The sequence below is a fragment of the Balaenoptera borealis genome (genome assembly GCF_965194805.1).
Source record: "Balaenoptera borealis genome assembly, contig: HAP1_SCAFFOLD_1284, whole genome shotgun sequence".
Classification (NCBI taxonomy): domain Eukaryota; kingdom Metazoa; phylum Chordata; class Mammalia; order Artiodactyla; family Balaenopteridae; genus Balaenoptera; species Balaenoptera borealis.
This window is the reverse complement of record NW_028122935.1, coordinates 111462-132989: the sequence shown is the minus strand read 5'-3', so window position 1 is coordinate 132989 and position 21528 is coordinate 111462. Positions and strand designations below refer to the sequence as shown.

General features: G+C 43.0%; 1 long non-coding RNA gene and 1 pseudogene across 7 annotated transcripts; one reads left to right on the top strand and one right to left on the bottom strand.

Annotated features, from left to right (window-relative positions):
* Positions 1-432: 432 nt before the first annotated feature.
* On the bottom strand, positions 433-18041 carry LOC309621959. 6 transcript variants are annotated; one of them, XR_014240349.1, is made up of 6 exons: positions 15291-16023; positions 15050-15110; positions 13579-13920; positions 8905-9078; positions 8701-8747; positions 433-7990 (listed from the first exon to the last, which is right to left on the bottom strand). It is a non-coding gene; the product is annotated as an uncharacterized lncRNA (long non-coding RNA). The 6 variants fall into 6 exon arrangements; XR_014240345.1 differs by lacking the exons at positions 13579-13920; positions 15291-16023 and adding an exon at positions 17903-18041; XR_014240347.1 differs by having other exon boundaries at positions 15050-16023.
* LOC309621958 (RING finger protein 11 pseudogene) lies at positions 10676-13561 on the top strand (annotated as a pseudogene). Its single transcript has one exon. The product of its transcript is annotated as an RING finger protein 11 pseudogene (transcript).
* Positions 18042-21528: the final 3487 nt, after the last annotated feature.

The window sequence follows — 21528 nt, the reverse complement described above, 5'->3', positions numbered from 1 at the left end:
GACTTGTTCTGGCATATCTTTACAGAGATTTTTAAAACACTTTATAGAAGTTTAATTTACATACCATAAAATACATCCATTTTAAGTATACAATTCAATTATTTTTAGTAAATTTACAGAGCTGTGCAATCATCACCACAATCCAGTTTTAGAACACTTCTGTTACCCAGAAAAGTCCCTTATACCTGTTTGCAATCAATCCACATTCCCAGCCCCAGACAACCTCCAATCTGCCTTTTTCCTTTTCTGCACATTTCATGTAAATAGAATTATATAATATCTAGTCTTTGCATCTAGCTTCTTAGCATGATGTTTTCAAGATTCATCCTTGTTATAGTGTGTACCAGTACTCCTTTTTATTGCTGGTTAGTATTCCATTGTATGGCTCTACCACATTTTGTTTATCCAGTTGCCAGTTGTTGGACATTTGGATTGTTTCATTTTTTTTTTTTTTTTCCGGATAACGTGAATCATGCTGCTATGAACATTTTTGTAAAAGTTTTTCTGTGGACATAGGTTTTCATTTCTTTTGCATATATACGCAGGACTGGAATTGCTGGGTCATATGGTAAGTTTATGTTTAGCTTTTAAGAAAATGCCAAAGTGCAAGCCCCACAAACAGCAAGAAAGTTGAAGAATGAGGTCAGCATTCAAAAATGGGGTCAAATCTACAGCTGGGAAGTGGTGTACAGACAGGTAGAATTTAGATCCTGAGCCTTTAATAAGCACTACCTTCGCTCAGTGCTCTCTGTTTTTAGACTCTATATGAGAACACCTAGGGCTTCCCTGGTGGCGCCGTGGTTAAGAATCCGCCTGCCAAGGCAGGGGACACGGGTTCGAGGCCTGGTCAGGGAAGATCCCAGATGCAGTGGAGCGACTAAGCGCATGTGCCACAGCTACTGAGCCTGCATTCTAGAGCCCGGGAGCCACAACTACTGAAGCCCATGCGCCTAGAGCCCATACTCCGCAACAAGAGAAGCCACTGCGATGAGAAACCCGCACACCGCAACCAAGAGTAGCCCCCGCTAGCCGCAACTAGAGAAAGCCCGTGCACAGCAATGAAGACCCAGTGCAGCCAAAAAAATTAATACATAAAATAAATAAGTTCAAAAAATAAATAAACAAATTAAAAAAAAAAAACAGAACACCTAATGCAGGTGGGAAGGTGGGAGGGACACTGTAAAGGTCATCTATGCTACATGTACAAGAACCCCGAGAGCACACCAATAGGTACCACATTTTTCACTGCTGTAGCCGATCATTCCCCCTGTACTACCACACTGTAGCATTCCCTTCCCTGATCTACTGCTACAGTCTCTTTGGAAGGTGTTTCAGAACTCTTGTTATGAGAGTGCCAGTTGAACTGTCCTCACTTCCTTCATTTATACCAGGATTGAAGACCTTGTGGTCCGAGATCCTGTCCAGAGAGCAAGCAGGCTAAGACTCTGTCTTTGTTGATGTATTTCATCAGAAAGGGCTCTACCCCCTCTCCTAGTTCATGGTGTGAAGTGTTCTTAGCCTCTCAGGAAAGTGGGGAGAATTGGAAAGACTCTACATGAGAATGCTAGGCTTTGTAAAACACTTTAGTTTTTTAAAAATAAGACTCATTTTGTATTGGACTTATAACAATCCTATGAAATACAAAGAAAGCCAAGAATCAGTGACATGAAATGATCACCAGTAAGAACTACAACAGTCACCGCTTATCTCGTAGCACAGGGCATTGTCCATGATCCTTAAGAAGAGTTACTAGAAATGCCTCGCCCATCCTGCCCCTAAACACCAACACAGCAATCATGTACCTTGAACGGTACATGATTGCTGTGTTGGAGTTTAGCGGGAGCATCTCACTTACCAGGGACTGGACTTTTACCTTGATTCCTTTGTAGTGACGGAGACATCCCTGGTGATGAAAAATTCCCTGGGATTGCAACCTCCAAGCCAGACATTTTGTGTGACACAAACTCAAGAACTCCCCAAGTCCTGCAGTAGCAGAAACAGTCACATATTTGAGAGTAACCCAGCATCTGAACTTGGGGACATTTCAGTGACAGCTCCAGTCCAGAGTGCCAGGCGTCTCCTGGCCCTGCCTCCAGCTCCAAGCCAGGGACAAATAGAGAGTAAGCACGTGGATGATATTAAAACCAAGCTTTCAAAGATTCTGGATGCCTAACACATCCCAAAAGAAAACCAAGATCCTCCACTACTCCCTTTAGGAATCCCTGATATTCACCAGCCGCTGGCCTGCACCGATCCCCTCAGCCAAGAGGAGCAGCCTGGTTCTGAAAATGCTGATCTGGGAAAGAACAGCCTGAGTCGTGAGGACCTAGGGACACTCGAAAATGGGATCGAATCCAGCAGTGGTCTTGCAGACATTACTACACTGGCGGAGGATATTCACCTTCCCCAGCTCTTTAGTTCTTTGAAAGATCTTGATCAATCCCAAGGTCCCAACGGGATCAAAGCCAAAGATGCCAGAGCCTTTAAGGTGAATCAGGTGCAGGAAAAGCCAAGTGTCATAAAGGTTCCCTCTGATCAACCCAGGAAGAACAAACAGAAAGCCTCTGAGCCTATCAGTGGCGCTCCCAAGGCCAAAATCCAGCCAAAGAATCCAGAGTGCCTGTTAGGGGGAGAAGTGGTTACATGCCACGCTGCAGTCAGTGACAGGGCTCCTGTGAACACGGCCAAGCACTCTCAAGGCAAACCTCAGAAAGCTGCATCCAGAAAGATCAGCAAAACTAAGAGCCACGGGCAGGAAAAGACCAAAAGGACCAGAGGAAGAAACAAGGCTGAAGAGAACAAGCAGTCAGGGAACAAAGTCAAGGCAGAAGAGAAGCCAACAATTCCCGAGACGAAGCGAAAAAAACACCAAACTGAGCTTTAAAAAGCCTCGAACCTCCCTAGGCATGCGCATGCTGGAGTCTGTGAAGGTTCTTCATGCGCTGGGGAAGAAGGATGATAAGAAAACTGGGCTCTCTTCCTGTCGGCTCTTGGGAAATTCAAGCAACCCCAAAGACCCCCAGCCATCCAGCCATGGCGGCATACCCCACATGAGGGTAAGAGTGCTGAGAAAACTCAAGTCGAAGCCCAGAAACCAGTCAGCAGTGCTGAAACAGAGTGTCTATCCTCATCCCAGTATGAGCGGCCTCCTCCTGGGAAGGTCAAGTTGATACCTCTGCCTTTTTCTGCCTGGGACAAGCCTCAAGCTCGACCCGCTCCTCGGAGGCCACAGTCTCTGGCCTCACATCGGCCTGCTGGGGCTTACCGTGCCCAGCCTGGTTCTACTGACTCAGCTCAACCTGCTGCAGTCAATTCATCCCAGCCAGTTCCTGCCTCTCTGCCAGGTCCCGCCAAACCAGCTCAGCCAACTGTGACCAACCCAACCCAACCGGCTTGGACCAACCATACCCAGCCTCGTGTCCCCTCAGTCTGCTGCTCTTAGGCCTGCACCCTACAAAACTTCATCTGGCGCTTCTCTCCAGCGGGAAGCCTGTTCCCCCTGCTGTGACTAAGCGCCAGTCCCCATCCAAGCTCCAAACCCAACTTCTATGCCAAGACTTCAGCAAGCAACGAGTTCCATGGAGGGAACCCAACGTGCCTGAGCCAGTCATGTCAAAGCCCATCGAACAAGAGCAGAGGCCAGAGCGAGAGGCCATGAAGAGGCGGGCTCAACAACAACGGGAGAATGCTGCCAGATACACCTCTTCGGGGAAGCTGCAATTTTTCACTGAGAGGGAAAAAGAAATGGAAATTGCTGTCTACTACGGATACGTCAAGTGAGAGCTGCTAGGATTCTTGGTGCCACCTTGGCTACCAGCTGTTCTTCCATACATAGGTAAGATAGGTATAGAACTGAATAAGTAAATGGAATACAATTAATAGATGAGTAATAAACCTTAAGAATTTTGAGATGCTGCTAACTGGGGCGTGAGAAAGGAAGGACTGAAAGTTGGATGGGAGAATGAAGGAAAGGGGTAAAAACTGAGCAAAGAGGAAGGAACTTGGCCCAGGGCTAGGAAGGCCAAAAGAGACGTATGGATTTAGGAAAGGAAGCAGGAGTGAGGATGAAATGGCAGAAGTAAAAAGCAGGGTCAGAGGTCTGGGTTGAAAGAACACAATTGGAGTAGAGTTGAAGGTGACAGAAGATGAGTCTAGGTTTACTAGGAGAAATAGAAAAAGTCTCTCGGGGACGCTGGCCTTAAGTCTCACAACCACCAGATAGGTATTTCAGAAAACAAGAGGTTCAGGACACATCTCTGAAAGGTCTGAGTTGCCTTATTCAGGTGTGACTATAGTGGGGGAATAGGGAAATCTACCAGAGAAGTGGCTAGGGCTCAGAGTTATCCTAGGGGCAGCTGACGACAGGGGCAGAGCCAAGGGAACTGCTGCATCAGGAGGCCCACGAATAGGGCCTGGTATGTAAATCACGATGTACTCAACACCTAAGCACGAGGGGAGCGAATGCGCTCTTCAGTTAACCTTGGCAAAGACAGGCAAGGCCGGTATTCCTGTGCCACTTCACTTACAGAGGTGCAGCAAAGGGCTGAGGTCACATCCCATGTGGAGGTACAAGGACTCAATTTGAGGCCCAAATGCCTCTGAAGTCCTCTGTATTTGCAGATGCCCGTAGGCGGCCAACCTGGCTTTCAGAGCACAGCATCCTGAGGTTACTGGTGGACGAGATCAAACTTCTGCACGCGCCTAAATATTAACTTGAGGGGCTTCCTCCATTGAGCAGGGCACGTGCCGCCTTTTGTAAACATCACCATCTACTGAAACGCATGAGAAAAAATCCGACGGAAGCGTCCACTCTCACGGGTGAGAGTGGTGGGGGCACGCGCACTGGGCAGCAGCTCCAACAGCCACAGGACGCAGGCGCCCAGGGGTTCAGAGGCTCCCTGGGAGGCCTCGTGGGGCAGCTCGAGGGAGTGACGATGGGAGAGAGCGGCAGGGCTGGGCGTGAAAAGGAATGCAGTGGGGAGAAGGGAGAGATGGAGACAGTGGATAGTGACTATGGGAAAATGGGCAATTTTCATTTTCAAAATTATTTTTTTGAGATGTCATTCACATGCCATAAAATTCACCTTCTGAAACTGCAAATTCAGTGTCATTTAGTACATCCACAAGCCTATGCAACCATCACCGGCATCTAACCCATCACGTTTTCATCACCCCAAAAAGAAGCCCCCTTAAGCATCAGCAGGCACTCTTCATCCCCTCTTCCTTCAGCCCTGGCAACCATTAATTTGCTTTCTGTTGCTATGGTTTTGCCTTTTCTGGACATTTCATGAAATAATACAAATGTGACCGCTGTCTCTGGCTTCTTTCACTTAGCATAATGTTTTCAAGTTCGTCCATGTTGTAGCATGTGTTAGTACTTCATTCCTTTTTATGGCTGTATAATATTTCACATATCCACCACATTTAAAAAAATCCATTCATCCACTGATGGGCATTTGGGTTTTTTTCACTAATAATGTCCATTTTTTGAGAGTTTATTCTGTGCCAGGCAGCACCAGGCTGAGTTACTGACCTTACTTCACAGATTAAGAGGCTTGGAGAGTGTGAAGAGTTTGCCCTAGATTAAGAGCTAGCAATTGGGGGAACTGGGGTTTGAACTCAGGCAAACTTCAGAGGTAATAGATTCACATGACAGAACACTAGAAAAGGTACACAAGGGTATTCAATGAAAAGTGACCCTTTTCCCCACGTTCCCCAGCCACACATTTCCCTCCTCAGAGACATCTGCTTTGGCCGTGCTGTGGATCCTTCCAGAGAAATATTTATACCCCAACATTTATGTATCACAACTTATTGACTAATCTGTCCCACTGATTTGAAATGTCACTTTTATGGTATAACAGATTCTTATACGTATATATATATTTTAATGTATTTATTTATTTATTTTTGGCTGCTTTGGGTCTTTGTTGCTGTGCGCAGGCTTTCTCTAGTTGCGGCAAGCGGGCTTCTCATTGCGGTGGCTCCTCGTGTTGCCGAGCACGGGCTCTAGGCGCGTGGGCTTCAGTAGTTGTGGCACACAGGCTCAGTAGTTGTGTCTCACGGGCTTAGCTTCTCCATGGCATGTGGGATCTTCCTGGGCCAGGGATCGAACCCATATCCCCTGCATTGGCAGGAGGATTTTTAACCACTGCACCACCAGGAAAGCCCCTTATACGTATTTATATTTCTCTTTTCAGAGCTGTCCTGACTCTTTCTTGCCTATCTGTTATGTTTGCCATTTCTCTAAAATTCTTTTTATCTTCTTTTTGATTTAAAAAAATTTTTTCCTCTTCTTGTTTGTTTCTCTTAAGGCATTATCCATTATGTTCATTCACTCGTATTATTTTATTTAATTTATTTAATTAATTAACTTATTTATTTTTGGAGGTGTCGGGTATTAGTTGCAGCACGTGGGCTCTTTGTTGCAGTGCGTGGGCTCTTCCTTGCGGCTCGTGGGCTCTCCAGTTGTGGCGCGTGGGCTCCAGAGCACGTGGGCTCAGTAGTTGCGGCGTGCGGGCTTAGTTGCCCTGCAGCATGTGGGATCTCAGTTCCCCAACCAGGGACCGAACCTGCATCCCCTGCACTGCAAGGTGGATTCTTAACCACTGGACAACCAGGGAAGTCCCCACTCTTGTATTATTTTAAATTTAGTCCTCATTTCTGAAACTTTTTTCTTTTATTTTGAATTCTGTCTTGAGTTCTATCATCTTACCTAATTCTGGTTTATGCTGTTCTTTCATCTTTTTTTTATTATGGTAAAATATACATAAAACAAAATTTATTATTTCAACCATTTTCAAGTATACAATTCAGTGACATTAAATACATTCACAATGCTGTGCAACCATCACCACTGTGCAAATTCAAAATAATTATGTCAAAAGATTGAGCAGGACATCAGAAAGATGGAGGCAGCAGCATAGCTTCTGAATCTCTCCAAACCCTTTCATGGAAGAAGATCAACTAAAACCAAACACCCATAGGTGGCATTTATCAGCATTTACCATTTCCAGAACTTTTCCACCATCCCAAACAGAGACTCTATAGCCACTAAACAATAACTTCCCATTCCCTCCTCGATCCATGTTCTTTCATCTTTCGCATTGTTTTTCCTAACATCTTTTAGCCCACTTTGAAATAATAGGTTACAGTTTTGATCTGTTTTGTGGACCTGTCTTTTCCAACTTGATTTTATTGTCTGAAGACATGCTATTCTGCTCCTTATTCTCTTTTTTCTTACACTACCTCTGTACGGGATTTGATCCCAATCCTTTTCTGTTACTGATTTTTGGATGAAAAAAGTTTTACAGCACTTTGAAAAGGTGGTGCGAGGCCATGTGGAAACATGTTCTTCATGGCTGTTTCATCAATGCTTCACTTATACTGCTTTGGAATAACTGTTTTCCAGGAGGCATAAACCAGTGGGCTTTACCATTGGACAGAGTGCAGAGAAAGGACCCCACGAAAGCCGATCACCTTAGCAGAAATGACTTAGTTATGATTTCACCCAAGATTGGTCACAAACCAGCCTGGGAAACTCAAGGCACCAGAGACAAGGCATAATGCCATCTTTCCTTCTCTCTGCCTCAGCTCTCAAGGATTGGTCACCTCCATGTTATTAGTAACTATTATTTGGTTTCTGTTCATAATTACTATCAGGAGACACAGCACTTAGGGGCCTAATTACACTGCCTAGCTACGCACCATTCTTCTTCATCTTGGCTTCCTGTCCACCAGCAGGAACCTGATTTAGTTTTGTTCTCCCTTCACCACAGCCCAGTAATTTTTGTGCATGACTCTCAGTCTCACCAGAATCTGTATCTCTCACTCTGCCCCAACATTCCACCCCATCATTCGCTCCCTGAAGTGTACTCTAGAAATTTCGGTCAACTGGATATTTTACCACTGTTCACCATCTCTTATGAAACCAGAAGACGAGCAGCTTTCTTATGGAATGACGGAGAACTTGTAAAGATAAAACACCAGTCTGCAGGAGAAAGGGAAGAAGAGAATGATGGAAATCGTTTCTGCAAAACTAGTTTTACATTACGTTTTGTTTGTTCCTGGTAAAGAAACTGAAATCTTCTAAACATTAAAAAAAAAATCTAAACCACTAAAGTCAATAATACAGGAATATAACTTTTGAAAAAAAGTTCTTTGGCTGCGCAGCATGTGGGATCTTAGCTCCCCAACCAGGGGTTGAACCCACGCCTGCTGCATTGGAAGCGCAGAGTCTTCACCACGGGACCACCAGGGAAGTCCCAGGAATATCACTTTTAAAGGAGAAGTTATAAACCCCTTGGTTCTATGAACTGGAGATTTTTAGTAAGAAGTCATGTATTTTAAATGACTTGGAGCTTTAAAGGAAGGAAGGAAGGAAGGGAGGAAGGAAAGAAGGAAGGAAGAAAAAGGGACTTCCTTGGTGGGGCAGTGGATATAATATCAAAAGTAAATTAATTAATTAAATAAATTTTAAAAAGAAAAAAAAAATGCTGAAATCCACTGACTAATTATTCAGGCTATTATATCTTGCTATTTCCAGATACATCCCTTTATAAACTTTTGGTAAAAGGTTATCGTATGTCAGAACAAATGAATTACAGACTTTTCTATTTTTCCAAAATTTGAGAAATTCCCTTACATTTCTCCCTTCAAATTTTATAACAAGGGAAAAGTAGTGACAACCCTTATACTTACATTCAATTGCATCATCTGGCCACATGCCTTCTACATCAATCAAATATCTACAAAACAACAAAATTCGAGTCATTTGTAAATAAAAAGGAAAGAAAATCAAGTTTTTGCAAAAAAAGGTCCAATTGTGCTTTACAAATACAGATAGAAAAATCCTAAGAAAATATCAGCATATCTAATCAATAATTATTAAAGCATGATATATACCATGACTACAAAAAGGCTTTATTCCGGAGTTTCCCTGGTGGCGCAGTGTTGAGAATCTGCCTGCCAATGCACGGGACACGGATTCGAGCTCTGGTCTGGGAAGATCGCACATGCCCCGGAGCGACTGGGTCCGTGAGCCACAACTACTGAGCCTGCGCGTCTGGAGCCCGTGCTCTGCAACAAGAGAGGCCGCGATAGTGAGAGGCCCGCCCACCGCGATGAACAGTGGCCCCCGCTTGCCGCAACTAGGGAAAGCGCTCGCATAGAAACAAAGACCCAACACAGCCAAAAAAAAAAAAAAAAAAAAAAAAAAAAACAGGCTTTATTCCAAGGACCAAGGATGCAAGGATAACGCAACTTTAGAAAATCTATTAATATAGTTATTTACATTAATACAACAATTTAATCAATAAATGAAAGAGAATAAAATACAGGACCAAACTGGCAGATGTTAAAAAGTTATCTGATAACATACAACGGTCAGTTTCGGTCAAAATGCTTTGTACACTAAAAACAGGAGACTTAATATGACAAGAGTATTCATCAAGAACCAACAAATAACAAAAGACAAATTAGGACAAATATTAACATCATATCTAAAAAACCCTATCTAACCAACCACAGGAGCCAGAAACTTAGGAATCACCATCACTGACAGCTATTTCTCCCTCACCCTCATCCTCAACCCACCACCAGTGCTGACAATGATACTGCCTACATACCTCTAGAATCTGTCCACATCTTTCCACCAAAATGACCACCATACCCTGGTCCAAGCCACCATTATGCCCAATTTCTACACAAGTCTCCTAACTTGCTTCCTCGCTTCCACTCTTTCTCCCTGCAGTGTATTCTCCACTCGGTAGCAAAACGATAGGTTGAAAATGCAATTGGGTATGTTCCACACACTCACCTTCAACAAAAATAGTTCAATGGTTTTCTATTACTCTTCAAGTCTGAAACCTTAAACATAAGCCTGCACGATCGAGCTCCTACCCACACTTGCAGCTCCATTATAATGACATGCTCCCCCAACGGCCCCACCTTCCTGGCCAGTTCCTCCAACACAGCATATGCTTTCCTCTTAGAGGGTCTTTTGCTATTCCTTATGCTCAGAAATCTCTCCCCAACGTCCCTATCTGGTTAATACCTACTCATCCTTCAGATATCAGCTGAAACATCCCTAAACCTTCTCTAATCTCCATGATGAGATCAAATCCTCCCTAAAATATGCTCTCATGGTACCATGTCCCTCTCCTTGGCACCTGTCAGAGTTGTAATTCTACATGCAGAGTGTGATTCTTGAATAGCTATTCCCTCTCTGGACTGCTAGAATTCACAAAGGGCAGGCAGGTCAAGTCTCCTCACTCACAAAATTTCTCAAGTCTTTTTGCTAGCACCCAGCACAGTGCTTAAACATAACAGATGCTCAATACGTATTTCCTGCATGAACAACCATACATTGGTACAGTGTAGCAACACCCACAAAAAGCATAAGGGCATAAACTCCTTGATGCAGAAGTCCCATTCTGAGTGAAGTTAACTGAGACAAAGCATATATATTCAAAGATGTTCACACAGGAATGTTCATTACTTTGATGTTTTATAATATCAAAAACTTCTGACTTGTACATGTTCATCAGTAAGCAAAGGAACAATGCAGCCTTAAAAAAAAAAATAAACCGATCAACAAAGGATTAATCTCCAAAATATATCAATAGGTCATGCAGCTCACTATTAAAAACACAAACAACCCAATCAAAAAATGGGCTGAAGACCTAAATAGACATTTCTCCAAAGAAGACATACAGATGGCCAAGAAGCACACGAAAAGCTGCTCAACATCACTAATTATTAAAGAAATGCAAATCAAAACTACAATGAGGTATCACCTCACACCGCTTAGAATGGGCATCATCAGAAAATCTACAAACAGCAAATGCTGGAGAGGATGTGAGGAAAGGGAACCCTCTTGCACTGCTGGTGGGAATGTAAACTGATACAGCCACTATGGAGAACAGTATGCAGGTTCCTTAAAAACTAAAAATAGAATTACCATATGACCCAGTAATCCCACTACTGGGCATATACCCAGAGAAAACCATAATTCAAAAAGACATATGCACCCCAATGTTCACTGCAGCACTATTCACAATAGCTAGGTCACGGAAGCAACCTAAACGCCCATCGACAGGTGCACGGACAAAGAAGATGTGGTACGCATATACAATGGAATATTACTCAGCGATAAAAAAGAACGAACTTGGGTCATTTGTAGAGACGTGGATGGACCTCGAGACTGTCATACAGAGTGAAGTCAGTCAGAAAGAGAAAAACAAATATTATATATTAATGCATATATGTGGAATCTAGAAAAGTGGTACAGAAGAACCGGTTTGCAAGGCAGAAATAGAGACACAGATGTAGAGAACAAACGTATGGACATCAAGGGGGGAAAGCGGGGCAGGGCGGGGGTCGGTGGTGGTGAGATGAATTGGGAGATTGGGATTGACATATATACACTAATATGTATAAAATAGATAACTAATAAGAACCTGCTGTATAAAAAATAAATAAATTTTTTAAATTCAAAAATAAATAAATAAATAAACTAATTAAAAAAAAAAAAAAAAAAAAAAAAGAATGAGGTTGGGAGACTGTCAAAACAGCACACAGATCACACACTCAAGCCCCGGAAGATGGGGAACTGCCTTAAGTCCCCCACTTCGGATGACATCTCCCTGCCTCACAAGTCTCAATCCGACTGGGCTAGCTTTGGCAAGGGGACGGAGCTGGATCAGGAGCTGCTGCTGCCATATCTGGATCAAGTTCCAGTTTTGGTCTCTCATCCAACACCTAGTCAGACTCGCCTAGCACCTCAGCTGAGAGGAGCAAATTAGGATAGCTCAAAGAATAGGCCTCATACAGCATCAGCCTGAAGGAGTTTATGACCCTGGAAGAAATGGATCAGAAAAAAGGATCCGGGGGACTTCCCTGGTGGTGCAGCGGCTAAAGACTCCACACTCCCAACGCAGGGGGCCCGGGTTCGTTCCCCGGTCAGGGAACTAGATCCCACATGCATGCCGCAACTAAGAGTTTGCATGCCACAACTAAGGAGCCCACCGACTGCAATTAAGACCCGGCACAACCAAATAAATGAATAAATAAAATAAAACAAATATTTAAAAAAAAGATCGGGGAGTGTGTGATCTGTATGATGCACTTTGTTTATGAGAACCCAATTTGATTTCTGCTGTGTATGCAGATCACCTGGGCTGTACAGATGACTGGCTGATGAGATCCTTCACGTGCCCCTCCTGCATGGAGACAGTTGATGCAGCACTGCTTTTGTCCTACGAGACTAACTGAGCCAGTGTCTCTCACCTGACTTCAAGTGAACCATCATTTTTGGTGGTTTTGATCTTTTGTGGTTGAGCCCAAAGAGCCAGGGATTAGGAATTAAGATCATGCATGAAAGTTTCCTAAAAATTCCTGAACGGCTGCAGATGTTGGGGAAAAGCACGTGATATTTTAGAAATTTAGGGGGAAAAAGGAGGATGGTATTTTTATGTAAAGCCTTCACCCAGTGTTGAAAAATATAATTGTTATTTAGATCTTGTTATTCCTCCAGTACATAGGAATTGTGTAAAGTGTTACAGCAGCTATATATGTTTCAACTGTGTGCCAAAGATTAGGATAAAGATAGTGGTTGTTTTTCCTAAGTGAGATAACTTTCTTCTTCCCCCTACCCAAATTCTTTTCTGAAGTTGCTGGCATTTGGGTCAAGGTTTTATGAAAAGCCACATTTTAGAACACTGGCACAAAAAAAGGAGTTTTAAGCTGGTTTGCATAGTTCTTTTTTTGTTTTAGAATAAACATAGAGCACTTATATTTTTTACTTTATAGGAACTCCACAAGTTAAGGTCCCATTGTTCTTTTGCTGTGATTGTTGTTACTATTGATGTTGCTGTTTTCTGTCTTTGCTGGTTCTTTCTAATCTACCATTTGTCATTATTGGCATATGATCATCTCAGGGTCACAAGATGGCTGCTGTAAAACCAAATATCATATTCTCACAAAACAAGGAGGAAGCAGAAAAAGAGCCCAAATGGTCATTTTCCTAATGCCTATTTATCTTTTCTCAGAGAAAAATATCATTCTCATAAGCACAATAACAGCCTTCCCTTAATTACTCATTTGCCAAAACAGACTGATATGACCATTCGTAAGACAATTCATGGCAAAGAGGGATATGATAATGATTGTCTTAGCCTAACAAGGATTTATCCACTCAAGCTGAATGCTTCACTCCTCAAAAAAGTCATAAAGCTCTATGAGCAAGGAAGAACTACTAAGTGACTGTTAAGTAAACCATCAGAATTGTTTGTCCAAGACCATACGATTCTTTCTTTCCACTGGAAATGGAATTCATTGCCTTAGGTCTTTTTCAATAGTGTACTATTACTGTTGGGGCTGGCTCTGTGCTTGAAAACCAGCTGAAAACCAGTTATAACCTGTTACAAGTGCTATATCTGTTTGCAGTTAAGAAATGCAGAATTCAAAGTGATCTCCTAGCTTGTAAGCCAACTGAGATTCACTGTCCCTCTTCTATAAAAAAAATGAGCTAATGTGTCCAGAAACTAACTCTAGTAAAGTGGGGTTTATTAACATTACCCTTTCTTATGAGTTTCGTCAAATTATTTTGGTTGTTAACATGGTGATAATTAAAAGTCAAGGTAAATTTTAAATATTAAGAATTCTGATGTATTGAGCTTGAATTATGCCACCATGCTTATGTAAAAATGAAAGTGGCACCATGGTTACACTGAGAAAAGTTTCTCAGTTGTAACCATTTTGATTTCTTCTTTCCTGTGACCTCCTTCCCTGTTGTCTTGAAGCACAGCAAAAGGATACTGCATGTCTTCTTACTGTAGTGCTGAGGTTATTGAAGTTATATAAAACACATCTCAGTCTCTTGTTTCTTGGAAGGAAAGTCCTGCTAGTTGACTGACAATTCTAAGCAGGGAGAATTAAGAGAAATGTGTTTCATGTTTTGCACACAAATGAAGAATTTGTATAATCACGACTTCACAGCTGTGATCTCAAAAAAGAAGGAATTTCTCTCTTTCTATTTTTCTTGCAATTAACGTAAGAACACTCTAAATCTCTAAGTTTCTGAAGCGTTAGTAGAGATGGTCTAGTAAAGATGTAGTTGTAATGTTTTACCCATTTAGCATGTGTTTATTTTTCCTTATGTACTCCAAGGTGACATATTTGTTCAGCTCAGTGATATTACAGCTAAAACAATCATTCATTAGTAAAAGGAGAAGCAATCTCAACCTAACAAATCAGAAGTGTTTCTTATTATTTTATACTGAGTTGAATATTTGACTCTTAACACTTTTTGCTACATACAAAACACAAGTCTCTTGAAGGGTTCCTCATAAGTGCATTATACAAGGATTTAGTATGTCCTAAGCACTTAAAGATTTGACATTCAACTGTAGTAGTATCCATGTTGGTTACTTTTCTTACGAGCCCCATGATGAGTTGGAGAAACACTGAAAGAATTAAGAGTATCAGGTTCTATTAAATTGTTACATGTATCTTGCTTAAGTTTGTGCTCATTTATTTATATCCAACTACATAAAGCAAATTTGGAGGAAAAAAAAGAATAATAAATAAATAAGAATGAGGTCTCCAAATATTGTCAGACGAAGATGTCCTCCATATATTAAATTATAAACCAGAATGTCTAAAACACTATACCATTAAATCACAGGTACAGTCAGTTCTGTATATCCAACGGTTCCATAACCTGCAGATATGGAAGCCCGACTGTACTACACCATTTTACATACGGGACTTGAGCATCCGAGGATTTTCGGATCCATGGGGAGTCCTAAAACCAATCCCCCTGCAGATACCAAGGGACCATTGTATATGCTTATATCTGCATTTTTTACGTCTGAAAAAATATGTGCTAAATTATTACTGGTGGTAACATCTGAGTAGGGGGCAAAATTGCCTTCCACTTCATACACTTCTCTGACTGCATTTTTTGCATTCAGCTTACATTAGCTTACATTACTATTGTAAACAGAACAATTTAAACATGCTCTGCCTCTTGGGGTTGGCAACTCACCTGCACATGAGGTAGCCAGTCCTGTTGAAACCATGGGTACAGTGGACACCAAGAAGTCTGTCTAGAAAACAGGGAATATGGAATTAAGTAAGCGAAGTAGATACACTAAAAACGAGTTATACAATTTTCTGAAGAGTAGCCTTTATTAGTTACCACAACACTACCACTATCCTGAAAAGGAAAAACTCTGAAGAAAAGAGTGTTTTTGCAGGAACGTACTATAAAGAATTAACTACTATACAGTCAAAATTCATTGTCTCTGGGAAATTTTGCATAGCCTCCAATCAGATGCAATAGTGTGGACTGGAGAATGCCCATCAGGAACTGATCTGACTATAGAAAAAGGGAGTGGAAAAAAAAAACAGGCTATCAGAAGAACAGAATTTGTTTTTGAGTGAAACAAATGGAATGCCTTCACTTTTAATGCTCAATATTAAAAAGAACAAACGGTTTCTGAAGGGCTCTTGGGGTCCCCAAAGCACTTCCATTCCTTCTCTCCTTCACTGCTCCTCACACGCCACGGGTCTATATGCCTGGGGAGTTCTCGGGTTAAGTAGCACCGTTCTTATTTCACAATGAAAAAGTAAGGCTTGAGAACGTAAGCCCAAGCTGCAGAGCAGGCAAACAGAAAAAAGACTAGAATCGAGTCTCAGATTTTTCCAACGATGCCACAGTATTTTGTGGTCCAGGACTTAAAAAAAATTATATGAGAGAGTAAATAAAAAACAACAACATGTAGCTGATCTCTGCAAAAGCTATGTCTGTGACTAGGTGGTGTCTGGCATTCGTCATCTCCTGCCTGGAATACTACCGCCCTACAATTCTAACAATCTCTTCTATTTCAACTGATCCTCCACATGGAAGATGTTCTCTCTCTAAAATATAAACTTGGCTGGATTGCTCTGTTGCTTAAAAATCTGTTGTAGCAATGCAACTTCCCTAACACGAAGCGTCTGCAACTTCTCCAGAGTCTCTGCCCCTGCCGTCAGTTCGGCATCGGCTACTGGTACCCCTTTCCAGACACTCATGGGTAGTGCCTACCTTTACCAACATTCTAGCACGACTATGTTATCTGGAGTTACTGACCACAGCCAGATCTCCACTTCAGCTGCTTCCTATCCAGGTGTTCTTGAGTGGGACATCACAGCAAGCACTGAAAAGAATTCTTCTTCACTCGGAGACTTTACTCTGGCACTCACTGACCGGCATACAGCTGCTTCCTCCATGTTTCTGGCAGCCCAGTATGATAAAACTTCAGACGCCAATAACATGGTCCCTCTACATCCATCGCTTTCTGCCAGCCTTGCTCAGGGAACACCATCTCAGATTCCAAATCAGGGGCAGAGCCACCTGTCACTTACCTACCAGGAAGGAAGCCAGGTATATTACTATAACCAAGGCACACTGGGGTCTTTACTGTATGGAGAACTTGGCTCCTGCCCGCAATCCTATGGCTCTGTGTCATACACAGGAAGTAGGGCCTCTGTGCAACCAGAAATGGGAATGGGACTGAAGGAGATTCAGCCCACAAATATCCGACCACCAGCTTCCACCTCTGCAATCTGCCACCCTGTGTCTGCTCAACGCATCACAGAAACAAGTTTTCAAGGTGAGTACACAAACGGCAGAGAAAGTTGAAGAATGAGGTCGGCATTCAAAAATGGGGTCAAATCGACAGCTGGGAAGGGGTGTAGAGACAGGTAGAATTTAGATCCTGAGCCTTTAATAACCACTACCTTCTCTCAGTGCTCTCTGTTTTTAGACTCTATGTAAGAACACCTAGGGCTTCCCTGGTGGCGCCGTGGTTAAGAATCCGCCTGCCAATGCAATGCGGGGGACACGGGTTCGAGCCCTGGTCTGGGAAGATCCCACATGCCGTGGAGCAACTAAGCCCATGTGCCACAACGACTGACCCTGCATCCTAGAGCCCGTGAGCCGCAACTACCGAAGCCCACGCGCCTAGAGCGCATGCTCCGCAACAAGAGACGCCACCGCGAGGAGAAGCCCGCACACCACAACCAAGAGTAGACCCCGCTAGCCGCCAACTAGAGAAAGCCCGTGCACAGCAATGAGAGACGCAGTGCAGCCAAAAAAATAAATACGTAGAATAAATAAGTTCAAACAATAAATAAATACATAAACATAAATTACAAAAAAAAGAACACCTAATGCAGGTGGGAAGGTGGGAGGGCCACTGTAGAGGTCATCTATGCTACATGTCCAAGAACCCCGAGAGCACACCAATCGGTACCACACTTTTCACTGCTGTAGCCGATCATTCCCCCTGTACTACCACACTGTAGCACTCCCTTCCCTCATCTACTGCTATAGTCTCTTTGGAAGGTGTTTCAGAACTCTTGTTATGAGAGTGCCAGTTGAACTGTCCTCACTTCCTTCATTTATACCAGGATTGAAGACCTTGTGGTCCGAGATCCTGTCCAGAGAGCAAGCAGGCTAAGACTCTGTCTTTGTTGATGTATTTCATCAAAAAGGGCTCTACCCCCTCTCCTACTTCATGGTGTGAAGTGTTCTTAGCCTCTCGGGAAAGTGGGGAGAATGGAAAGGACCCTATATGAGAATGCTAGGCTCTGTAAAACATTTCAGGTTTTTAAAAATAAGACTCATTTTGTATTGGACTTACAACAGTCCTATGAAATACAAAGAAAGCCGAGAATCAGTGACAGGAAAGGATCACCAGTAAGAATTACAGCAGTCACCGCTTACCTCGTAGCATAGGGCACTGTCCATGATCCTTAAGAAGAGTTAGTAGAAATGCCTTGCCCATCTTGCCCCTGAACCCCTTGAAAGGTACACGACTGCTGTGTTGGTGTTTAGGGGGAGCATCTCACTTACCAGGGACTGACTTCTCCCTTGATTCCTCTGTAGTGATGGAGACTTCCCCGCTGATGAAAAATTCCCTGGGATTGCAACCTCCAAGCCAGACAGCTTTCCTATGGAATGACAGAGAACTTGTCAAGGTGAAACACCAGTCTGCGGGAGAAAGGGAGGAAGAGAATGATGGAAATCGTTTCTGGGAAACTATTCTTACATTATGTGTTGTTTGTTCCCGGTAAATAAACTGAAATCTTCTTAACAGTAAAACAAAATCTAAACCACTAAAGCCAATAATACAGGAGTATAACTTTTGAAAAAAATTTCTTTGGCTGCGCAGCATGTGGGATCTTAGCTCCCCAACCAGGGATTGAACCCACGCCTGCTGCATTGGAAGCGCAGAGTCTTCACCACGGGACCACCGGGGAAGTCCCAGGACTATCACTTTTAAAGGAGAAGGTACAAACCCCTCGGTTCTATGAACTGGAGATTTTTAGTAAGAAGTCAATATATTTGTTGTTAGGCTCATTTTATGTTAGGCTGTCTCCCTGCACAGGATGCAGGCGCCTTGAGGATGGAAGTCATATCCCTCTATAGTACGTCCCTCTTCTTTCTGCTTTGCAGTTTGCTGCTCCACTTGCTCAACCCCACCTAGTAATAACCTATACTTCCCTTGTTCCTGTTTTCCCATCTGGAAAACAGACAAAAGGCAACCAAACAACGCAAAGGTCTCAACAAATAAGGGATATCCAAAACCAGAGATGGCCAGAACTTCTGTACCCCTGATGAAATAGTCCTCATACAAAACCTGATAATCAAATTCCTTAATGCTAGGAATCACAGTGAAAAATAGTATCTGAACTGACTTCTGTCAGATGAGTGAGAACTAAGGTTAATTCAGTGTATCTGAAGCATAGAAAGTGAGGGCAAAAGTGGCACAAGATGGGGCTAGAGAAGCAGAGAGGATTCTAGACCACGCAGAGTCTTAAAGGCCAACAGTGTGTTTTCTATTCTCAAAACAATGCTTGTGAGCGATGTTTATGAGCAACGTTCCAACTTGCTTTGAAGGTTTCTTGTGTGAAGAGTGGATTGGAAGGAAACAAGATATATGGACACCAGTTAGGACCTAATCGCAACAGACAGGCAAGTTCAGTATTAGGAAGTTGAGGAAGAGCTGGCTGACAGATTCCAAAGAAATTCAGGAGATGAACTGAAGCGGGCTTAATGGGGTAGGAGATGGAGGAAAGGAAGGTCTTAGGGAATTCAAGGGTTTACTGCACACATGAGCAAAGTCTCAAAATTAATCATTTGAACGTACAGAGGCGGATCTCCCAAATGACACCGGTTAGGAAGCAACGGTACGCCCTTTAGAATTCCTAGAGACAACACAAATCAACTGTTTCGATGGAAAATTCGGCGGGACTCTTGATTTCCATGGGAATACAGAGAAAAGAGACACTGATCTGGCTTGCAGGTATATTTAGGAAGTTGTTAGCCGGACATCACCTACTAGTATCATGTAAGTAGGCCGTCCGAAGTAGGAAGCTTAGGGGAAAAACCTGGAGGAAAACTTAAAAGCTTAAGCCACACCTCTACACTACACCACCTTTCACAATTTCTTCTCAGATAAGCATCATCCCCATCAGTGAAGAAACTCGTTCGTACCTCATAATAGGAAAAACAGGCCTAAAGATTCAATGTGTGTCTTGGGAGGTCCCATCTATGCGATATCTTCCTGGGACCAGAAAAGGCCCCAGGAAGATCCATCTCTGCACCCCTGAAAGCTTACCACCAAGGAAAATGACTAGGTCCATAGATTTCCTCCCTCAAACCAGCTTACCTCACACATAGATCATTAGCAACTCCGCCCTTACTCACATTATCACAGTCACAAGAGTGGTTAGGGAGAAAAGCACTAACCAGGGGAACTAAAACAGAGGCAATCCAGGCCAAGCTGGGCTGGTGGCAGATATCTTGCTCCTTACGCTCGGGTGCATAATGCGACTCACCACAGTGCCTTTTTCACAGACCCTTTTGAACGTTTCTCCACAGAATCCAACAGCTCAAGTTAGTTCATGACGCTTCAAGGTCAACAATCGTCAAGAGAAAAACATGCAATATGTCTTACAATGTTGGATTCCTTACAAACAGGACAAGGAGATAACCATGTAGACAAAACCAGAGCATTTGAAAACATCTGTATTCTACAAACACACCAGTGAATGCTATAAATAAGGTACTATGACATAAAACAAAATGAAAACTAGATGTGAGACTGTTCTCTTCAGTGTACAGACTTCATGGCAGTTGCTGCACACTATCTAGCTACTTAGATCTTTAACTCTCTGTTCTGTTAATACCAAATGAGGCCCAAGTGTGTCAACCTGTTTCCCACAGAAACCAAAAAGTCTACATGCATCTCTTTTCTCCTGTGCCCTTTCACCTTACCTGCTCCCAATTCTCCACCAACGTCCTCCTCTTTCTCTAATTATTCTCCTCTTCATTTTGCTTGGCCTTGCCCCCAAGCATGCAAGACAGAGAGTCCTAGAGGTCCAAGATTCTAGAGTGGCTGTTTGCAAGGCGGAGGAGATTACAGTAACTGCCACACTGTATATACTTCTGTGCAAAGAAAAAGGGACAGTGTTCAGAATGTCTCTCACATATAACAAGAGCTGGAGATGGCAGGATACCTGTGTGGCCCAAGGAACTAGAGCTAGCAAATTATGGGCCAAACAATTGCAACCAAAGGCTGGAAGAGGAAAGGTCTGCAACCAGCTCTGTCTCCTAGCTCTCTGGTATTTGCTGCCAACGGGCAGAGTCTATTTCGTGAAGCATCAAGCACTGAAAAGAAGACTCCTGCTGCTGGAAGGTGACAGGAAGTAACGTCCAATGCAAGATCAAGGCTTGTCCTCGAAGCAATGCCCATAATGGAAGAAAAAAAAAAAAGAGAAAGCGGAAGAGAAATGTTAAGTCGCAAGTCCAACCTGGCCCCCAGCCTAGCCCAGCCCAAGGAAGGTAGGAGTCAAGGAGAAGAAACTAAAAGAGAAGAGCCTTGGACCACAACATTCTCCACAAGGTACACTCAACAAACTTCACCCTACTCTTGAACCAAGTTACAAAAAGAGCTTCTTAATCCCTACTTTGGCTCCTTAAAAGCTGCTATCAGTTCACTCATTAGACACATATGATTTCAGAACAACTGTAATAGTTCAAACTAGATGGCTCTTTCCTTCCTAAGGATTATTAATTAAAGAAGATCTATATAGCTCTAAGTATATGATACATAAAATAGAATACTCTGTAGAATATAAGTAACTCTTAGTTCAGTGTATTAATGAACGTCTGTAAGAAATGTGGCAATGATTTCCCTAATGGAAGAGCCTGGGGGAGGTAAATCTGTCTTCTAGGATTTCCTCCCCAGAGCTCAGAAACTCAGGTGTTGTTTTAGCTCTCCTACACTCTCTTCACCCAAGCCCGCCTTCCTGTTGGGGATCGGACCTCCCTATTGGCTCTCTCATACCTTTCAACTGCCTGCTTTGTGACATCACTCTCCTACCAAACCTACTACCACTTGGTAGAGTCTTGGGGTTTCCGTGGAGCTGTTTGGACCAGTAACCAGTGACCTCTGTACTGGACACGTGCGCCGT